The sequence below is a fragment of the Marmota monax genome, unplaced genomic scaffold (assembly GCF_021218885.2).
Source record: "Marmota monax isolate L192 unplaced genomic scaffold, Marmota_monax_Labrador192_F-V1.1 WCK01_AAM20220418_F8-fsc00024, whole genome shotgun sequence".
Taxonomy (NCBI): domain Eukaryota; kingdom Metazoa; phylum Chordata; class Mammalia; order Rodentia; family Sciuridae; genus Marmota; species Marmota monax.
Window position 1 is genome coordinate 23,312,094 of NW_026695224.1, and position 20,465 is coordinate 23,332,558.

General features: G+C 34.4%; 1 long non-coding RNA gene across 1 annotated transcript in view; it reads right to left on the minus strand.

Moving 5' to 3' along the window:
* Positions 1-3,229: 3,229 nt before the first annotated feature.
* LOC124086247 (uncharacterized) overlaps positions 3,230-20,465 on the minus strand; it is a 28,563-nt gene continuing 11,327 nt past the window's right edge. The window contains exon 2 of the long non-coding RNA XR_009225886.1: positions 3,230-3,446. This is a non-coding gene — a long non-coding RNA (uncharacterized LOC124086247). The remainder of the gene's footprint in view (positions 3,447-20,465) is intronic.

Sequence of the window (20,465 nt, forward strand, 5' to 3'; positions counted from 1 at the left end):
TTTCACATGTTAAATTCTCATATAATCTATTTCTGAATTTCCTATCTTATCAATTGATATATCTGTTCTTATGGTGATGCATAGTGATTTGATTACAAAAGCCATATCAGGTTCTTATATATTAAGGACCCCCACACATATACACTGTTCCTTTTTATATACGTCTAGATTATTATAAGACACTTATTCATATATGTAAATTTGAAGACAACCTATTTTTTTAAATTCTGTTAAGATACTAGTTGTAAATGTATTTTCTTTTATATTGGTGTGGAAGGACTACCATTCTATCATCTTTCATCTCCATGTTCAAGAACATGAAATGACTTTGCAGTTGCTTACATCTTGTTTTAAGTGCTTCAGTTGAATTTTTTTTCATATAATCCTATGCCTTTCTTTGTACTGCTTAGCAGCCTTGCTTTTATTCCTAATTTTTTATAGTTTTTGTCACTATCATGAACAGAATATTACTATTTTTCCATTTTTATTTCTAGGTTCATATTGCTAAAATACAGGAAAACTTTATTTTAAACATTTATCTCATATCCAGCCCCCTTAATAGATTATTTTTCTAATTCTGGTCCTCAGAGTTTATTCAGAGAAACAGAGCAACTAGTATCATGAAATAGGTTTAATTATAGGAAAAGACCTTACACAAGTGTTTGGAAATGTTTGGAAGAAAGTCTCCAAATGGGAATTAGAAGATGAGAAAAAAGTCACTAATGAGACCTCTGAAACGTATGTGCATGGAAGTCTGGAAAGCTGGATACATCTAGAAGCCAGAGAGAAGACACAAAGAACTGGCTGAAAAGTTTATGAATAGCTGGTCTCTCTGCATAGCTCCCACTTGTGGAGTTGCTGGAGGACCTGAGTTACTTGTGGTCAGGTCTAGCAGGAAGTAGAGTTAGAAATGGAGTAGGAAAAGAATGGTGATGAACTCAAATTCACTGGTACTTCTACAATTATCCATCAATTATCCCTGCTCTAGAGGATCTTCAGAGATAGTGACTTCCTCTGCCTCCCAAGTCTCATGTGACTTCTGATTTTGGCCAACTCTTGCACAAAATCACAAATGTGAGGAATTCTAAGAAATATATTTCCCATTATAACCTCCTTAACCATATAACAATCCAGCACAACTCTCTTAGTGGTTTCTTTTCTAATGCCTATGCATCTTAATTAATTTTCTTGCCTCCCTATAGTTACTAGAATCTCCAAGGCAATATTAAAATAGTAATTACTAACAATGACCCTCCCTAAATAGTTCCTGATTTGAATTGAAATGGTTTGAGAGTTTTCTTATTTAGAATGACATTTTCTGTTGGTTTCTGGAAAATTGCCTTCATTGTAGCTAAGTAGTTTCCTTCTACTTATTATTTATTGAGAATGACTTCTGAATTATGCTAAATGCTTTTTCAGCATCTACTGATATAATCATTTTGTTTTTCCTTTTGGATTTCATGATGTAATGAATTATGTTGATAGATTTCCAGACATTAAATACTCTCTTTGTCTTGGAATAAACCCTTCTTAGTCATATTATATTAATATTGTGATATGTTACTGAATTCCATTTGTTATTACATTATAACTTTTGCTTATATATTTATAAATGAGATTACCGTTTTAACATTAAATCTATGTGAATTGTGGAGTATTTTTCTGGGACACTTTATGCTGAAGACCCAATAATTTAAATGTATCATTTATGGCATTAATAGGTGACCAGCAGAATGGGAAAAGGAGAGGGGATTCAATGCTCATTCTCACAGCAGCTTTCCTATTGGTTGACCTCTGGGTCCTGAGATAAATGACTCACTGCACAACTGATCTGCAATCTCTCATGTCTTTCTCTTCAGCATGTTTATTATTTCATTACGTACTCATTAATGGGAAGGACCATCTGCTATGATGTTTTTATATAACAGATTTAATTAGTCATTCATTTGATGCTCAGAAGATAGAGGAAGGTATTTATATAAAATATTATTAAAAGTATTTTTTTTCTGAATTCAGTAGGAAATAAACACTATTATTGGCTATCCTCTTCACAAAATTCATATTTACACAATGTTAAAAGCATAACTTCAATTCCATAAAATTGGATGCTCTAGGAATCCAAGTGTTTTTCATATACATCAACCACAATGGTTTTGATATTTCACTAAGTTCATATTAAGTTCATTCCCTGAGCCTGATATTGTCATCCAAAAAAAAAAATCTGCCACTTCCTCTTTTTTCTAAATATGCAGATTTCCTATTTGAATTACTAAAAGCAAGCAGAGACTTGTATACAAATGTAATTTATATAGTCTGTTCTCTATGAGGAAGAAGAAAAGGTTGATTTAATTCTTTCACTTGCCTTTGAGGGAACATGTAGATATAAGCTAGTGGTACTAACATCAGGCTCTTGTCGGAAGGGCTCAGAAACAGAGCAAGGATTCTTAGGGGTCAAAGAATCCATAAAGGCAAATTGGTCTGCGCCTGCCTCAAGCTGTGGTGTTAATATTAGTAGAGAAGATGCTGTAGAAATGGGGGGGACGATAAAAGTGATATTTAAATTGCTATGAAGCTTGAATTGAGCTCTTTTCCATTATTCTAGAATCATTACTAATATAAGGGAAGGATAGAGAAACCCAAACCCAATGAAAAGCCATAGGAAGCTAGAGAACACATGAAAATCTCAGCTGGTGAATAAAATCTATCACATTGGCAAAACAGTGTGAGTGAAAATCTTTTAAACATTTATCAACCACAGGGGCTGAATGTTGAGTACAAGATTAAGATGATGCTGGGGAAAAGGGGGGGGGGGGCATTCATGCTCACCCCTCTAAGAAAAGCTTGCCCGTGCTCCACTGAGTCACATACCATCCTGGTGATAAGGCAAGCTCAGCTGCTAAACACATGTCTTGCCTATGATGTATATATCACAAAGCATGACAGAGATGTTGTGGCTCAGCTCCCTGAATCAAGTAACCTCTAAAGTGAAGATTAGATATTAAATAGTTTTCTTGCTCTATTATCAGAGTTATAACAAATCTAAGTGCTAAATTCCTTTGAATATATTGTCCTTCACACCAAACTGGCAATACCATAAAGATAATAACTAAAATAGAATATTTAACAAATATTTATTGATCACCTACTATGTGCAAAACTACAAAGATAAATCAGATATGGTCTCAGAGTTCCAGGAGTAAAAGTTCATGTTCTGGGAGGGAAACAGACATACGTAAATAACACCAAGCCGAGTGTAACAAGAATAATAATAGAGGAGCAGAATTCTGTCAGAGTGTGGGGGGAGGAGGAGGAAGGATGAATAAAGATGACAGCCGGGAAAAGGTAGTTCATACAACATTCTGGCGTGGTTTCGGAGTTCTCATCCTGACTGGATTACTAACGAGCTGCGTGACCTTCAGCCGGTCTCTGGGCTTTCGTTTTCTCTTCTGTAAAATGAAAGAGTTTTTCTATAATGATCTCTCAAGATCTGCCTTCAGAACAGAGTCTCTCTAATTGTGTTATCCTATTCACACAGAAAAATGGCAAGAGTAAAACGGTTCTCAGAAATAAACTTTAAAAATTTTACCATAAAATAGTTTAAGTAGCAGAGCATCTTATATACACTTTTCACTGTGTATTTCATATTTCTGTACAGGTCTGCATCAATACGTTGGGAAGTCGGAAGAGAACATCTCAAAAGTTTTGCATGAAAAAAAATATTAAAATACGGAAAATTACAAAGAATAATACAAAGAACAATATAATTACAAAGAATACTATTATAGTATGTTTAATATAATTCATACTATTACAAAGAATAATCTGATTATTATAATATATTTACTATAATTAATATAGTATATTACAAAGAATATTATAATAATAATTTATAGTCTGCATTTAAAAAACAAAATATTACAGATAAAGCTAAAATCCCCATAACCACATCCCTCTTGTGCAGTTCTCTTCTTACTCTCCAGAAGCAACTACTAGATTTTGTTTTAAGTTGCTTCAAATTCATTTTTTATCTCAACATATATCCATCCACAGACAATACTTAGACTATCTGGTATGCTTTTCACTAATACATGTATCTTATCTTCTATTTTTTTTTTTTGCTTTTATTGCTTAGTGTCAGGTTTTTTGAATCTACTCATCTGACAGCTTGTTCTTTTTCATTGCTGTGTAAAATTCCATCGTATGATTTTTTTTCCCATATGGATCATTAGGAGTCAAAGAATCAATTCATAAAGGCAAATTGGTCCAAAAGGATTTTTGGATTATTTTCAAATGTCTAATATTAGAGTCAATGCTGCAATGAACACACATATATACATCTCTTTCTGAACACATATGAGAGTTCAGAGTAGGACATATATACTGAAATGGAATGGCCTATTATAGGGACAAGTGTTTACAAACCTTATTAGGTATTGCCACATGCATTCTAAAGTTGAACCAGTTTGTACTACCATCAGAGGTGCATGAAGTCCCCACTTTCTTACCAACATTTGATATTGTCTGACATTTAAACTTCTTCTGATGGTCTTGATGAAAAAAAAAAGGTATCTCATTATTCTTTCCCCCAGTAAAACATTTTTTTTGACTGTGCCTTTTAGCCAAGTAGATTTGAGTTGTTGCTCCTTTCTGTTTGCCAACATTCATGTTGTTGTATAGGAGTTTTAATTTTCAAATTTTATCATTTTATCCTATTTAAGAAAGACTTCTTAATCTTGAAGCAACTCTAATAGTTCAAGTTTGTTTTTCCCTTTAGGTCTTTAATCCAACTGGAAAATATTCTTGTGGACAATGAGGTAAGGAATATATATATATATTTTTTACATGGGAAGGGAGTTGTCCAAAACCATTTGTTGAATAATTTGTTCTTTCACTCAAAGATTTGTGAAGTAACTTCTTTTAATTACCAACTTGTCATAAATACTCATGTCTGTTTCTGGATGCTTTATACTGATCCATTGATCTATTTTATTCCAGTCTATTTTTTTATTTCCTAGTCATTGGCTATTTTAATAAAACAAACTCATTAAATGAGTTTAACCATTTCTGTTATTTTAGCCCAAGGATTTTCTCCACTGCCCTTCCAGATATCCAAAGTCAGCTAGCAGCTACTGTGGGGAGATGCCTGCATGGAGTAGGCATCTAGTGTCCCTGGAATGGAACAATTGGATCATGGTGTGCAATCTTTTTCATGTGTTTTTGAATGCAGATTGCTAATATTTTGTTAAGAATTAAAAATTTTATTAATAGTTTTTTATTAAGGTCCATATGGATATTGGTCTGTAGTTTTCTTGATGTGTCTTTATCTGGTTTGGTATTAGGGTGATACTGACTTCATAAAATGAATTTAGGAGTGCTCCCCCCACCTTTCTTTCTCACAGAATAATTTGAGGAGGATTGGTATTAGTTCTTCTTTAAAAGTCTCATAGAACTCAGATGAGACTCCATCTGGTCCCAGGTTTTCTTTGTTGAGAAGTTTTCTATTACTGCTTCAATCTTGTTGCTTGATATTTGTCTGCTTAGGTTTTCTATATCCTCTTGGTTCAATTTGGGTTAAGTCATATGTGTCTAGAAATTTTTTAATATCTTCCATATACTTTATTAGAATATTAGTTTTCAAAATGTTTCCTAATGATCCTTTGGATTTCAGCAATGTCTGTGGAGATGTTTCCTTTTTCATCTCTAATTTTGTTGATTTTGGTCTTCTGTCTCTTTCTTTTGGTTAGTTTGGCTAAGGGAATGATGAATGGATCAGAAAAGAAATGGGGAGAAATGGGAAAATTTTTGGAAACAAATAAGAACAGGGATACAACATATCAAAATCAAAATCTCTGGAACACAATAAAGGCAGTTCTAAGAGGAAAGTTTATAGCATTAAGTGTCTACATTTTTTTAACAAGTCCCAAATAAATAATCTAATGTTATATCTCAAGGCCCTACAAAAGCAAGAACAAACTAATTCCAGAACCAGTAGAAAACAGAAAATAATTAAGATTAGAGCCAAAATTAATGAAATCAAGAATAAAAAATACAAAGATCAATAGAACAGAGTTGATTTTCTGAAAATATAAACATGATTGCTAAACCCTTAACCAAACCAAAAGAGAGAATAGACCATTTTTGAACCTACTCTATCTTCTATCTTGTTTTTCTCCTTATTATCTTAATGTGCACATAAACAGTCATTTCAAAGGATTCACAAGGCATTTTGAGACCTCTAGATAGCCTTTCCAAATCTACTTTTTTGTTTTGTTTTGTCCCCAAATCATGTCTGATTTCTAGCCCAAACTCAGATTTCTTCATTAATTCAGTACATATTTATTGAATTCTTGCTCAAAACACTTTACTAAGCACTTTAGGAGATATTAATTTACCACTCTAGAATCCCTACCTATGTAAAATCTACCAGTCACTGGGGAAGTGAAACATTAAATTCTGACTATTTGTGTATTAGTGACCTCTCAGGTACACAAACTAGGGAAGTTCCCAGAAAAGTAATAAAAAATTTCTACCTGGGAGAACAGGGAAAGTAAAATTCAATTCAGGCATTGGGGGACTTCTAAAAGCAGAAATAATGGAAGAAGAATAAAATTATTGCAGAAGACAAGTGGAAATATTTAGGAAACAGGAAATATGACCATTTGGAGAAGGGGTGCTAAAGAGTAATAAGGGTTTAGGCATTGGGTGAAGGACATGAATCCTTAAATTTAATTTGTTGCCATGTGTATATCCACAGAAGACTTAGGTAGAAATAACAGATTAGAACTGTATTATGGAAGATTGTCACTTGTACATGAAGTGGTATGGAAGTGATTTAGAACTTGCAGAAATTATGAGACTTCTTAGAAAGCTTTACAATATTGCATTTGAGGTAATGAGGGTTGGATAAGAGCTCACTTAAGAAAAAGGAAGAAAGAGGAGGCAAGGCTAGAGATTAATGAATGCCAAAGAAGCAGAAGAATCAAGGATCCCCAGTTGGCTGGTAGTCAAAAGTCCTGGCTCTTAGTCCTAATTTATTTATAATCTTTGGGTTACAATTTTGGTGGGCACAGCTACTTTGAACAGAGTGTAGTAGAACCAAGTGGGGCCATGCAATGGCCATCCTGTTTTCTGATCAAAATTTTCTTCATAGTAAGAGTCAAGGACATGATAGTGTCTTCAGGAAAATGAAGCATCTTAGGCTATCTGATTCAAAGAAAGACTTGAAGTAAGAACTGTTTCACATGTAACATAGGGCAAAAGTATAAATTCTTGACTCTGTTTCCTTGTCAATAAAATAGGGACAACAATACCTACTTCAAAGTACCCCCCCACAAGGATTTAAGACCTAATGACTTCATATATATAAAATATCAACACAATGTGAAGAACATAGCAATGCTTAATAAGTAGTAACCCATGTTTTCTTCCCTAATTGTGATTTCCAAACCTTGCCAAGATTGGTTTTTGTATGAGAATAACTTAAAGACTCATACATATGTACTAAGAAGTTATTTATATAGATCAATCTCTTCAACTTTCCTTATTTTCACTTAATATTTCAGCAATTGTTTTTATAAAGCACTGCTTGGATAAATCAGAAAAGGTAGTTTAATTGAAAAATTTTCAATCCATATAAAAATCTTAAAGCTGATGTGGGCAAAATAACAGTCAGAATGGCCAAATTTTGAACAGAAAGTGTATACCTCACTACACAATGAGCTTGATTCTTAAAATTCTCAGTTAACTCGAATTTTATAAATTTAATTCTCAGAATTTCATTGTCAAATCTGGATTATAACTTCACCACATTTATTCAATAAATCTATTGACAGCAGCCCATAATATGTTGGTTTCAGTTTAATAGTCCTATTTGCATAATTTTAATCTATATAAACAAATAAAAATGCATTCGCCATTTAAAAAAAGTCTGCTGAGCTTTTAAAAAATACAATACATATTATTCCTTTGTAATTTTTATGATGCAATTTGTATTTCTTATTGTTTGCTCATAAGTTTTTTTAAACACTTTGATTTATTCCTTTATTTATTTTTAAATAAGATCTATGAAGGTGAAGAACACATTTGCTTGGTTCTCTACTGTTTTATTAGCATTTAGCAGAGGACCTGGAACAAAGCAGGTATCCAATGAATATTTTGTTCAAGGAATGAATAAGTACCACAGGTAAATCATACTCCTACACACAGACTTTAACTGTGATTTTAGTATATAATGTGTTCAAAAATAGCATATACTTGCCCTCATTAAGCTTGTAACTGAATAAAAGTGCAGAGACACAAGTAATGAGGCAATTCTATCATTGTTTAATAAGTTCTGTTATGAGTACTGGACACCACGTACTGTGGGGCTTTTTGGCAATGTAGAAAAAGAGCATTAACTAGAAATAAACATACTGTTCAGAAAGACAAGTGTCACATGTTTTCTCTCATGTGAAATCTACAAAGAGAAAAGACGACATGAATGTAGAAGAGAGACATACTGAAAAGGAAGGGGATTGGGGGAGGCGGGAGGGGAGGGGATGGGTGGGTAATGGTGGGATGGAAATGATCAAAATGTTGTACACATGTACAAATATAATACAATGGCATCCGTTATTCTGTAAAATTAATATATGTTAATTACAAGGTCTTTAAAAAAAGAAAAAGATAAATATACTATTTGTTGCTCTTGCATATGAAAATCAATTTATAATCCACTATTTATAAGCCACAAAACACTGATTTTAAAAAACTATAAATAAGGGGCTAGGATTGTGGCTCAGAGGTAGAGTGCTCGCCTAGCATGCGTGAGGCACTGGGTTCGATACTCAGCACCACATAAATATAAAATAAAGACATTGTGTCCCTATAACTAAAAATAAATATTAAAAAAACTATAAATAAATTGCAGAAACATCAGTAGAGTAGGTAAAGGGGAATGGAGTGGGGGAGGAGGGAAGACAAGGAAAGTGCTGGGGACTGATTTAGTGCAAATTATATTCCATGCTTTTGTGATTATGTCAAAATGTATCCTGATGTTATATATAACTAATAAGAATCAATAAAAAATAATAAAGTGGGGACCTGCTTCATTTATTCACTTACTTACTTTTCTGGTAATTATAATCCACTTTCATTAATTCATTTTCTCTCTCTTGGTCTCCCTAGTGATTACCCAAGACCATTACATGTATTCTACTTCATGACTATAGGTTGCAGCTCTCACTTCCAAGAATTTCCTCACAAACTCACGTTGGTTCTTCACCACAATGATAAGCTCAACAGGAGGATCAAGATGCAACAGCCCAAATCTATCACCTACTTAGAAGTTCTAAGTTCATAGTCAATAACTAGTTCAGATAAAATATATAATGCTATATTTTACAGATATCCTTTTACTGCTATTTATTTTAGAGTTCTTTGAAAACACAAGTCAGATGTAAACTCATGCTTAAGGAGAGACTGGTTAAGCAAACAATCATTCCTGGTCAGATGCTTTCATTTGTAAAGGTTGAATATTCTGGTTAAAAAAAAAATGCCATTCAACTCAAACTAAGGAAATCAGGGAGTATTTGGTGCACTCAACAATTCTTTCTGCTTCCAAGTTACAAGGAAATAGCTAAGCCACTGCTTCAATTAATCATTAGTGCTAATGGAGATTGTGACCATAAAGATCCCTGCAGAGTGAGATGAATAAAGGAATTGGTCATTTGGGATATGGTGACAAAGAGTAAATCAAGGAAAAGTTTGTTTTTTCTTTTGTTTTGCCAAATGCTTCATGAAATTTGAATAAGATGACAGAAAACTTTGTCACTTTAACTCCTGATATTAGTATATAACATAAAATTGCCTTCATTATATTAATCAAGTCTAAAAGTGTCTCCTCTTTAAATTGGATATCAAAGTTGTCATAATGGAATTACATTTCAAAATGTGGTTTCATCTCAGTCAATAAACATACATAAAAATATTCAGGAACCTCACAGGCTTCAGTTTTGATTGCTGTACGGTAGCCTAAAATTTTACCATCACAGGTTTGTTGGAAGGTAATTTAGTGGAAGATTCTAATGCAGTGGCTGGCATTTCCTTAGAATATAAATGTTCACTTTATTTCTCTTCTGCTTGGCAAGGAGGAAGCCTTATGTATTATCTAATTCAAATTCCCACTTAGCTGGAAGTATCTTGCTTCTGCTCCAAAATAAAGATATTCAATGCCTGAGAAACCAGTGCCTTTCCTGGGAGGCTCTTGTCCCTCTAGAAGAAGACCAGGAGATCTTCTCTGCCAATTGGGATTCCCCTTTACAGTTACTTGCTGCATTTTCATTTCCTCTAACCTGAGATTATCCTTCTGGTCAGATGATGGAAATGCCAAGGAGATTCTCTTTAAATGTCAGTTTTCTAATTTGTTAAAGAATCATCCATTCTTTTGTGTACTTTCTTTCCATTGACTCATTCATCAAAAATATATTATATACCCAGCACTGTTCTAGGTGGAAAGAATACAGAAGAGACAAAAAGCCTGATGCTTTCAAAGATCTTTCAGACCATGGTCAGCCAACTGCATTGCTCCGGGCCCACGGTGAGGCAGAACATCATGGCAAAAGGGGGTGGTGGAGGAAAGCTGCTCAACTCATGGCAGTCAGGAAGCAGAAAGAGCCCTGTCACTTATAAAAAAAATTGAAATGCACAAAATAACGTGAAAGAAAATAATTTTGAATCAAGAGTCATGATCAAGAAAATAAAAATTAACATAATTGATCAAAATAAGGTCAGACATTGAGAGATACAGAAATTTTATTACCCAAGACCTCTCTGTGAAATATTATTTAAGGATATACAGTAGCCAAACCAAAATGAATATAAGAATAAGGAAGATATGGAATACCAGTTACTTGGGAGTAAACAGATTCAACCAAAAGTGTAATTTGTTTTTTGGCTGGTAAGATATTCTATGAGTGAAAGATTTTTATTCCTTCTATCAGAAATCTACAGATATCATAGATAAAGATAAATAAACATACAGAAGTTTGAATAAGATTGACACGATCGAATTTTAAAGATGAGAACTTTAGGAAAACTAGTCCATATAGGAGCAAAATGCCAGAGGGCTCCAGAACAGATAATTCCTGGAAAAAGGAACAGGTTGGTTAATTGACATTGGCCCCACTCTGTCAGTTTGAGAGAATAAGTTATTGAAAATTAAGCAGATGAAAAAATCATGTAAGCACTGACTCCATGGAAAACAAAAAGTTGTAGAACAAGAAAATACAACCATAGTACACTCTATGACTCAGTTGTCACTAGTATCCTGGTGGTGATAATACTGTAAGCACTGAATAATGTCTTAATAAGAAATTGTTCTATGACCATATTGAGAAGACGGCTGAGGGACTGTGTAAGTGTGTAAGGGCATGCACAAGATGTGGGGCAGCATCAGAGTTAAAGCCTCATCTTACACTCTCTGAAGTCAGGACAGCATGCCTGAAGTAGAAGAAAAAATCAAGACATTGCAATATCAGCATGTTCTTTGGAAATATTTAGACCAATTACAGAAGAAATGTCTAAAATATGTTATATCATTGACTCTAGAGAGTGGAAGTTAGAGGTAAAAAATACCTGGAACAGGGGGTTGCTTTTTCCATTATAATTTATGTGATATTTTGACTTTGCAAATGCATCTATTTAAAAATCCAAAGAACAAAAATTAAATAAATAGGTCATCAAAATCACATTGAATCTGAAAAAGCAATTGACTATTGATACCTAATCATCATAGGAAATGATGTGCAATCAAGTTAACTGAAGATCAAGTACAAAGGACTCAGCACACCAATCAGTAATGTGGAGATACACGAAGCAGCAGGCTCTGTCCAACTTGACATGCCCAGAATATTTTTCCATTATGACAAATAATTTTTGAACATCTCTTGTTATGAATTTAAAATCATGTAATTTGTTAGTGAAATTAACTATTAGTATGCTTTATGGTTGTTTTAAAGTCTTGGTTTATCATAAAATGGGAATAATGATTTTTATCCTTCTCATGAGATTATTGTAAAGATTAAATAAAATGATATAGGTGTTATCTGTTAATCTTACTAATGTTCAGAAGGGGCTTGATGATTATTAGGCATTATTATTGCTTAATAATAATATAACATTAACATTAGTCTGTTTTTCAATATAAAATATATTTTAATATTTTCAACAAGCAAAAATATTTTTGAATTTATATCCAGTTGCATTGGACAATGTCTGTAATTGTTATTTGAGTTCATTTGCAGTTATTAAAATTGATTACTAGAATTCAATCATTATGAACAATATTGACACCAAAGTAGTAATTCCATGTTTTGAGTTTTAGGTATTGATCTAAGCATGTGATCGACACTGATAATAACCTATCATTATGAGTAGTGAATGGATGATTTTAACCTGTACTTAATTATGGACAAATCATTTGTTTCCCTTTTGTTTGTAAGTGCCTCTTCTCTGTGCTTTCTGAGTTCTATGGAGAAGACTAAAATTTTTTAAGTCAAAGACTATCATGTACGTTAACAATGGCATCTCCCTAAAGAATGACATCAACCAAAGGAAAAGCACAAGTGAGAGTCAGGATGCAATTCTAGATGGTGCCAGTCCTTCAAAATGTGTCAAAGCAATGCGTGTCTGATGTATTTGGATCATGCCAGCAACCATAAAGATAGAGACTGGAAGGAAAAAACACAACAGTATAGTAAGTTCTAAATGTTATCATTTAGATCACAACCATTAATCCTTATAATAACTGTGAGGAAGATTGTTTGGCCCAATAAACTGCAGAAATGAGTCAAATCTAGGTTCAAAGTGAACAGACAGTCTTTCTACCATACATACTGCCCCTTTGGGCAGGTACCCCAGTAAGTGCCTTCTTGGAGAATATCATTGTTATAGTTCACATCAAAAGAATTGAGCCTAGGCAACATGTATTTAAAAGAAAAACAAGAGCCTAGGTGATTTTGCTTTATCAGGACTTGGCAAACTTTTTTGAAAAGGAATAGTTGACAAGTCTCTGTTGGCATCCACTCACCTCTGATAGATACAGACAATATGTAAATGCATAGATGAGCATGGTTATAGTCTACTAAAACTTTATTGACAAATATAGACAAGTAGCCATACTTAGTATGATCCATAGGCTATAGTTTGGCCAATCCTTGCACCATCCCAAAGATAGTAATTTTTGACATATTTTAATCTATTTGGTTTCAGAGCTTTCTCTCTCAGTAATTCTTAAAATTTTCCTAGTTCTGCATCCAATAGTGGTTTCCCAGTGTCCCTTACCATGGAAGCACCCACATTTTATTAAAACTCAGACTTAAGAGAGGGTGTGAGGCAAGACCCAAGCCTGTGCCCATGATGGTAAAATTTGTGTCATTAGAAGAATATTTATAAAGGGACTTGGAAAAGTTAGAGTTGGTGCCCCACTGTGTGTATCAGAGATGACCCTGTGACAAGAGATCTCATACAGAGGTAGGCTCTAATTGCACAGGATAAGAATCTGGCCTCCTGTGAAGGTCTCAGTTGGAACTATTGATTACATGGTAGAACAAGATGAGATTGACAGCACTTGAGCCCCCAGTATCTAAATTCTGTGCAGAGAATTTGGTGCCAGTCAACTTGCTGATAGACCCTGCCATGCTAGCCTGTGTCTTGGTTTTAAAACCCCTACAATGCTACCAAATTATTCATGTTGGCCTTGTTTTCCTACTCTTTCTTCTTTTCTGGTATTTTGTGTTTTATATGTATGTGTGGGTGCTTTAGAGACATTCTATCACCCTTCTGACTTGTCTGGATCAGGGGGAATAGGCGGGTCATGAGTGCAATCTTAATAACCTGTCAAACAGAGCATTTAAATCCTGTTCATGTTATTTTCTTTCCTTACCATGAAACACAGATAGCCAGGAAGACAAATAGGGGAGGCCCCTTGGTATTTTTTTTTTCCTTGTTTGTATAATCCTGAGGGTTTTGATGAACTGGCCTTTGCAAGTTACATTGAGATTGTTCAAGCCAGCTTCAGCTGGGTCTGACTTGTTTAATGATTTGGCAAGGATCCAAGGCATCGGAAATCAAAACAAAACAAAAAAAAAAGAAAAAAGTACTCAGATCAGATCAGCATACATCATAACAATATAATCATTCAGCATCTTATCTGGTTACTTATTATAGGTTGTGCAGTGATTGAAATGGAAATAATTTACTCTGGCTACTCTGTGTTACTGTTAAATCATTTATGTGCTGTGAAAGGAATTGCAAACTGTTGAGACTCAAATATCCCCTAACTGCATTCTCCCAAGGAATTCTCCACCACCCTCCCTGGTTCTATTTTATATTTTAAACATTTTCTTAGAACCTGAGCTTTATTATCCACGTTCAAATTCAGCAAGCCTTACTTGTCTAACTAGATCACCATCAAGAAATATAGTAATATGAAATAAAGCTACTTCTGACATTTTTATAGTGTGTGATATATGATATAACATGATGTATTAAGCTCTTTGTAATAATTTTTATTTTTGAAATAGCTGATTCTTTGGGGACCATTTAATACATAATTCTATAGATTTTAGTGATATCAGATATCTTTCAAGTATCATTTTAATTGAGCTCTGGAGCTTTTTGTCCCCATCAACTGTGAATCAAACAGGAGTTTGTCAAATCCTATTGAGTAGTAAATCATAAGCCAAGGAAAAATTGGCTCCTAAGTCATGCCTGAAGACAAATAAGATCTAATCCCTGCCTTCAAGGAGCGTGTGGTTTAATAAGAAGAGGGAAAAGTTCATAGTAAGCTATAAAATAAAAATGTTATAAACTTAGTAAGATGCAATAATACATCATGGGAGTTAGAATAGGTGATAATAACTGTTATTTATAGTAGCTACATTTAGTGAGCTGCATTTACTTATTATGTGCTAAGCAGTATTTTTATACTTACATATATTTTTAAAACATAACTTTGAGATACAATACATTGTTCAGTTGAAGAAAGAAGGCCCAGAGAACTTAAAATGCTTGGGTAAAGTTGAGTTATTAGTGGTAGACCTGGGATTGATAAGCCAATGGAATAAAGAAAGTGCATCACAATACTGGAAAGATTGGATCAGAGATTCAAACAGGGAGTCCAGTAAACAGAATCGTGAAACAATCCATAGATTATTTTGAGAGATGGGACTAGAACCATGGCCATGGAGATAGCAAGGAGTGCAGGAGAGCAGAAGGCAAGATTTCCACAAGAGTTTTGGAAGAAGGAGTCAAAAATGGTACCTGGTAATGAATTTGATAGTATGGGGTATAGAGAGAGTGCGTCAGAGATGTCTGCAGTGTTGTAGGCTCAAGTGAATAAGTGGAATGATGACATAGGGAGGGGCAGCCTTAGCAGATTAGCCATGGGCTGAGCACTTGGAGTGCACTGTGCACTTTCTCTGTTCTCAGCTCTCATCACACTATGTCTGTAACTAACTGTTTACAAATTTCTCGCCCCAATTAATTCTAAGCTCCTGTGCCTCATGGTTTAGATATGCCCAGCAGCCAGAAAAGGGTTTGAGACATAATTACATCTTCCATAAATATTCCTTTGGAATAAACTTTAAACATATTAATATAGAAGTGTATTCCTAAGTGATGCTTAGGAAGTTGACACTATGCAACAGATGTTTTAGAATGCCATCAGGTTGGGAAAGTAGATTTTTTAAATGATTTTGTTTGTTTGTTTGTTTTTAGTTGTAGATGGACACAATACCTTTAGTTTATTTATTTATTTTTATGTGGTGCTGAAGATTGAACCCAGTGCCTCACACGTGGAGGCAAGCACTCCACCACTGAGCTACAACCCCAGCCCATGGAGAAGTAAATTTCTGTTATCAGAAAGAAATGATATTTGAAATCCTGAGAAATATTAACCTGTTAATATTTTGAATGAGAATATGTAAGAGATGGAAAAGTGAGTAAGTAGATCTGAGGGTTAAAGAAAACAATAAGGGAAAAGAGGAAGAAAGGTTTAGAAACAGAATTGAAAGAGATCTTTATTAAAAGGAATGGCTGACCAGTCATGTCAAATGCTGAATGTTGAGGGAGTTTCTGTCAAATGCTGAATGTTGAGGGAGTTTCTGACTCTCTGCAAGAATCCAGAAGAAATTTGGGGGATTTATTACTTATTTTATAACTGTATGTTATATTTGAAGAGGTACAGATGCTATATACATTAGAATGCTTATTAGGCATTAGCCTTGTATTTCTTTTAACAAATGTGTGTATCCTCCTCAAGGGAAAAGGAAATATTTCTATAACTAATAAGTTTAGATGAAAAAAATAATACATTAAAATGAGCTAATTACAAACTATTACCTTTAAGCCAGCCTCATATAATCACCCAATGTGGAATAAAAAGTAACTTAAACTTACTTGAAATTTACCATTTTGAAAACTTTCATGCTACCTACTACATATTACAATGTCAGATATTTTTCACTAAAGGTTTCTGTTTCTAATATTTCAGCATTTCCTGTTCACCTTCCCCTTAGACAAAAGCATTACATACTTTGGATAGGTCCTGAGGACATTTGTTTGGGAGAAATTTGGGAGAGTGCCTAGTGAGCTCTCTTCTATTCATATTTGAAATATTTAAAATGTACTCATTATCCAGTCATCTTTAATGTATTGACTTATGAAAACTGACTCCAAACATCCTTGCATATATTATTTTAAAAATACAATTGCTTAGTTGCATTCTTTTTAAACAATCACAAAAGACCTCATCTCCTTAGAGAGCTATGAACTCAGACCATTAAAGAAAAAGAATCACCAAAGTTATTAGCATGGTAAATATATTATTCTTATAATGTATCATAAGAATAAACAATTAAGGACTTTATTAGGTAAGATATGCCATTTCCCTCCAGTTGTCCCATATCATAATTAATACATTAGGAGGAAGAGTCCCTTTTCATGCATACTGGAGTGCACATTTCTTAAATTCAGAATAGTAACCCTAGAATGATGTTTTAAAAATCTATTCTGTATTGGAGTCAGAATGCCATCTTAATATCTATAGGTAGAAAACTTAAAAAAACTCAATAGATGGAATAAAATCTAGGTTACACACAGGCAAAGAAATAATTAATGACATGAAGGGCAATAGTGAGAAATTCACAGGAAAACAAAGAAATAACACAAAAGTAAAAGCATTTAGGATAGATTGTGAGGCTCCAAGTCACATATAAAAGTAAATCCACAGGAAGCAAATAGAGGGAATGGAGGGGAAAACTACATTTTAAAAAGTGGTTAGCTGGGCTGGGGTTTGTGGCTCAGCGGTAGAGCACTTGTCTAGCATGTGCAAGACCCTGGGTTTGATCCTCAGCACCACATAAAAATAAATAAATAAAATAAAGGTATTGTGTCCAACTATAACTAAAAAATAAAATTTTTTAAAAAGGTAATTAGCTGAAATTTTTCAGAATTCAAAAGCCAGAAAGTTTCTCTTTTAAATTTCACTTTGAATAGTGAGCAAGACAAATAAATGTACAGTCATATCAAGTCACATTATGATAAATCTTCAGAACATAAAGGATAGAGAAGAATCTTACAAGCTATCATGGAGAAAAATACAGATGACCTAGAAAGGGAAGACTATGCTTCCATCAATCTTCTCAACAAAAATAGTAAATATCAGGGGCTGGGGCTGCGGCTCAGTGGAAGCACACTTGCCTGGCATGTGTAAGGAACTTTATTTATATGCTGATGTCTCAGCATCGCATATAAATAAATAAAATAAAGGCCTATCAACAACTAGAAAAATATTTTTAAAAAATAGTAAATATCAGAATATGATGGGTTTTTGGAGAAGTAGTTGGCAATTTAGAATTTTATACTCAGCTGTACTGTCATTTAAGAAGGAGAGCAAAACTATACAACCAGAAAAATATTAAAGAAAATGAGAAACGAAGTTAACCCAGAGGGAGACATGGGTTATTAAAAAGAATCACAAGCTTAAAAGCTGATAAGTACATTGTTAGTTGCCAATTGCAAAGAAGTTTGGGGACTTTTTTGTTGCAAAAAAAGATTAATCCAGGGATTCGGGTTGTGGGTCAGAGGTAGAGCACTCACCTCACACGTGGGAGACCCTGGACTCGAGCTCAGCACCACATAAAAATAAATAAGTGAAATAAAAGTAATGTGTCCAACTACAACTAAAAAATAAATATTAAAAAAAGATTAATCCAGAAATAAGAAAAAAAATAACAAGACAGTAAATAGTGTTATTTCATGGGCAATAAAAGTACACAAATATCCATGTCATATGTAAAAGGAAATATATGTAAAATATGTCATATGTAAAAGAAATATATCTGATAAAATATTTAAAAGTTAACAAGTAATTTATGGTTTTCCATCCTGAAATGTAAAGCAGGAATATCAAATATTTATTCAGTATAGTATGCAGATAAAAGGAGTCAAAATTAAAGTAGGCCTGGGGCTGTGGCTCAGTGGTAGAACACTTGACTTGTGTGTGCTAGGCCCTGGGTTCAATCCCCAGTTGCACAAGAAGAAAGTAAATAGAAAATACAAAATTATTTTTTATAATGAGTCCAGATATATTAGTAATCATAATAAATATATAATGGATTTATTGAATATTGGGTTCAGTGGAAAAATAAGCAAGAAATAGCCCAGTTTTCCTCCCACTAATCCTCTTCACACTCCTGTCTGACATACTTTCTCCCAGATAGACTCCATTGCTTTTTGTCACTTTCAGGAATTAATAAGCAAGATCTTTTCAGGCAGTAAAAAGTCTAATCCATTCTAACTCCAAGTTTCAATCTCTCATCCACTTGAAGGCTTCTACCCTTCACTATTCCAACCAAGACATAGGAACTTGCAATAGAGAAATAGCCTCACAGTTTGTGATTATGTGGCTCCTCCCTGTCTTGCCTGTTTTCTGTGTTGCCTTAACTCCTCCAGGGTTGTGTGGAGAAGGTAAGAGGGAATTCTGTCATTGCTGTCATATGCCTATTGTCGTGGGAGAGATGAACATAGGCTGGCTCCTTATCATGGAGTACTTTGGCAGGTTCCTTTGACCATGACCCTATCATCATTCCCACATCCTGCTGACCCTGGGCCCTGAACAAATTTGTGGTAGGATTTTCTGTACCATACAAGCCTCTGAAGCAGAAGATGTACTCTCAGGGGACTTCTGATGGCCACTCTTCCCAACAGCTATTGCTCTGGGTAGATAGTTATTTTCCTCTGAGGTCACCTGTCTCAGTCAGGAAGGCAATTCTCTTAGGAACCATCCTTCATGGATTTAACCTGATTAACCTCCAGCATCCACTTGGCTTCTGCAAAATTCCCTTGCTCCTCCTCAGTGGAAGGGACCTTGGCCTGAAACACTTTTCCTCATATTGCCATCAGGGTGAACACTAGCTGGACAACTTTCAGGCCTGTGCTCTCCAGCCCTAGCAATTGCAGGACTTTAGGTCCTAAATACTTCCTCTCTTCTTTTGGCTCTATCCCAAGGCAGCATCAAGTCTGTGGTATCTTCATTCAGCCTTAGCAAATGAGTAAGATTTCCATCTCCCCTCTGGCAAGCACTCCACCCCTATTTTCACTTGGCTTGCAGGAATGGGTTAGGGAGGGTATAGCACTCCTGCCAGGCTAATTACTCTTTTAATGCATTCTCTTCTCTTCTCTTCTCTCTCCCTCCCCCTCCCTCCCCTCCCCCTCTTTTCATCCCTCCCTCTACCCACTGCCCTCCCCCATCGTCTCATCATCCACCCCTCACATTTTCTTCTTTACTTTTCTTCTCTCAAGCTTTTTTGGTAATCTGGATATAAATAATGGGGTAAAGGTTGCAGGACCAGTTTTTCTGGGAGGCCATGTGTACATGAGCATGAACAGAACCTGTGTTGTCCTCTCTAAGCAAGGCACAGAAAGTCTAGCTCCTTCCTTTGTCATATGATGTTCTTCACCTACTGCCTCTGGCTGTGACTGAGACTAAACGTCTTTCAGTTAATATCTTACTACGATGTAATTAATTCATTCATATTTCAAAGAAGAAAGAAAATAACAAAGTTCTGCCATTTTCAGATCACAAAATACATATCTAAAGCAAAAATGCAAGAAATGTTGAAAATAAAATGTTGAGGGATAAAGAAAGACTTACCAGACAAATACTAAAAGATGTTTTTGTAGTATTTAAGCCTTGTTAAAGGCCTTAAGAAGGACAAAGCACAGGTCTCAGTGGAAGAGCATGTGTGAGGCACTGGGTTCAATTCTCAGCACCACATATGAACAAATGAATAAAATAAAGGTATAAAGGTCCATTCATCTAAAAATATTAAAAGAAAATAAGGACAAAGCACAATAATACAAAATACCATACTCAGAAATAATAACAATCATGAACTTGAAATAGAGAAAAATTATAGGTTTCA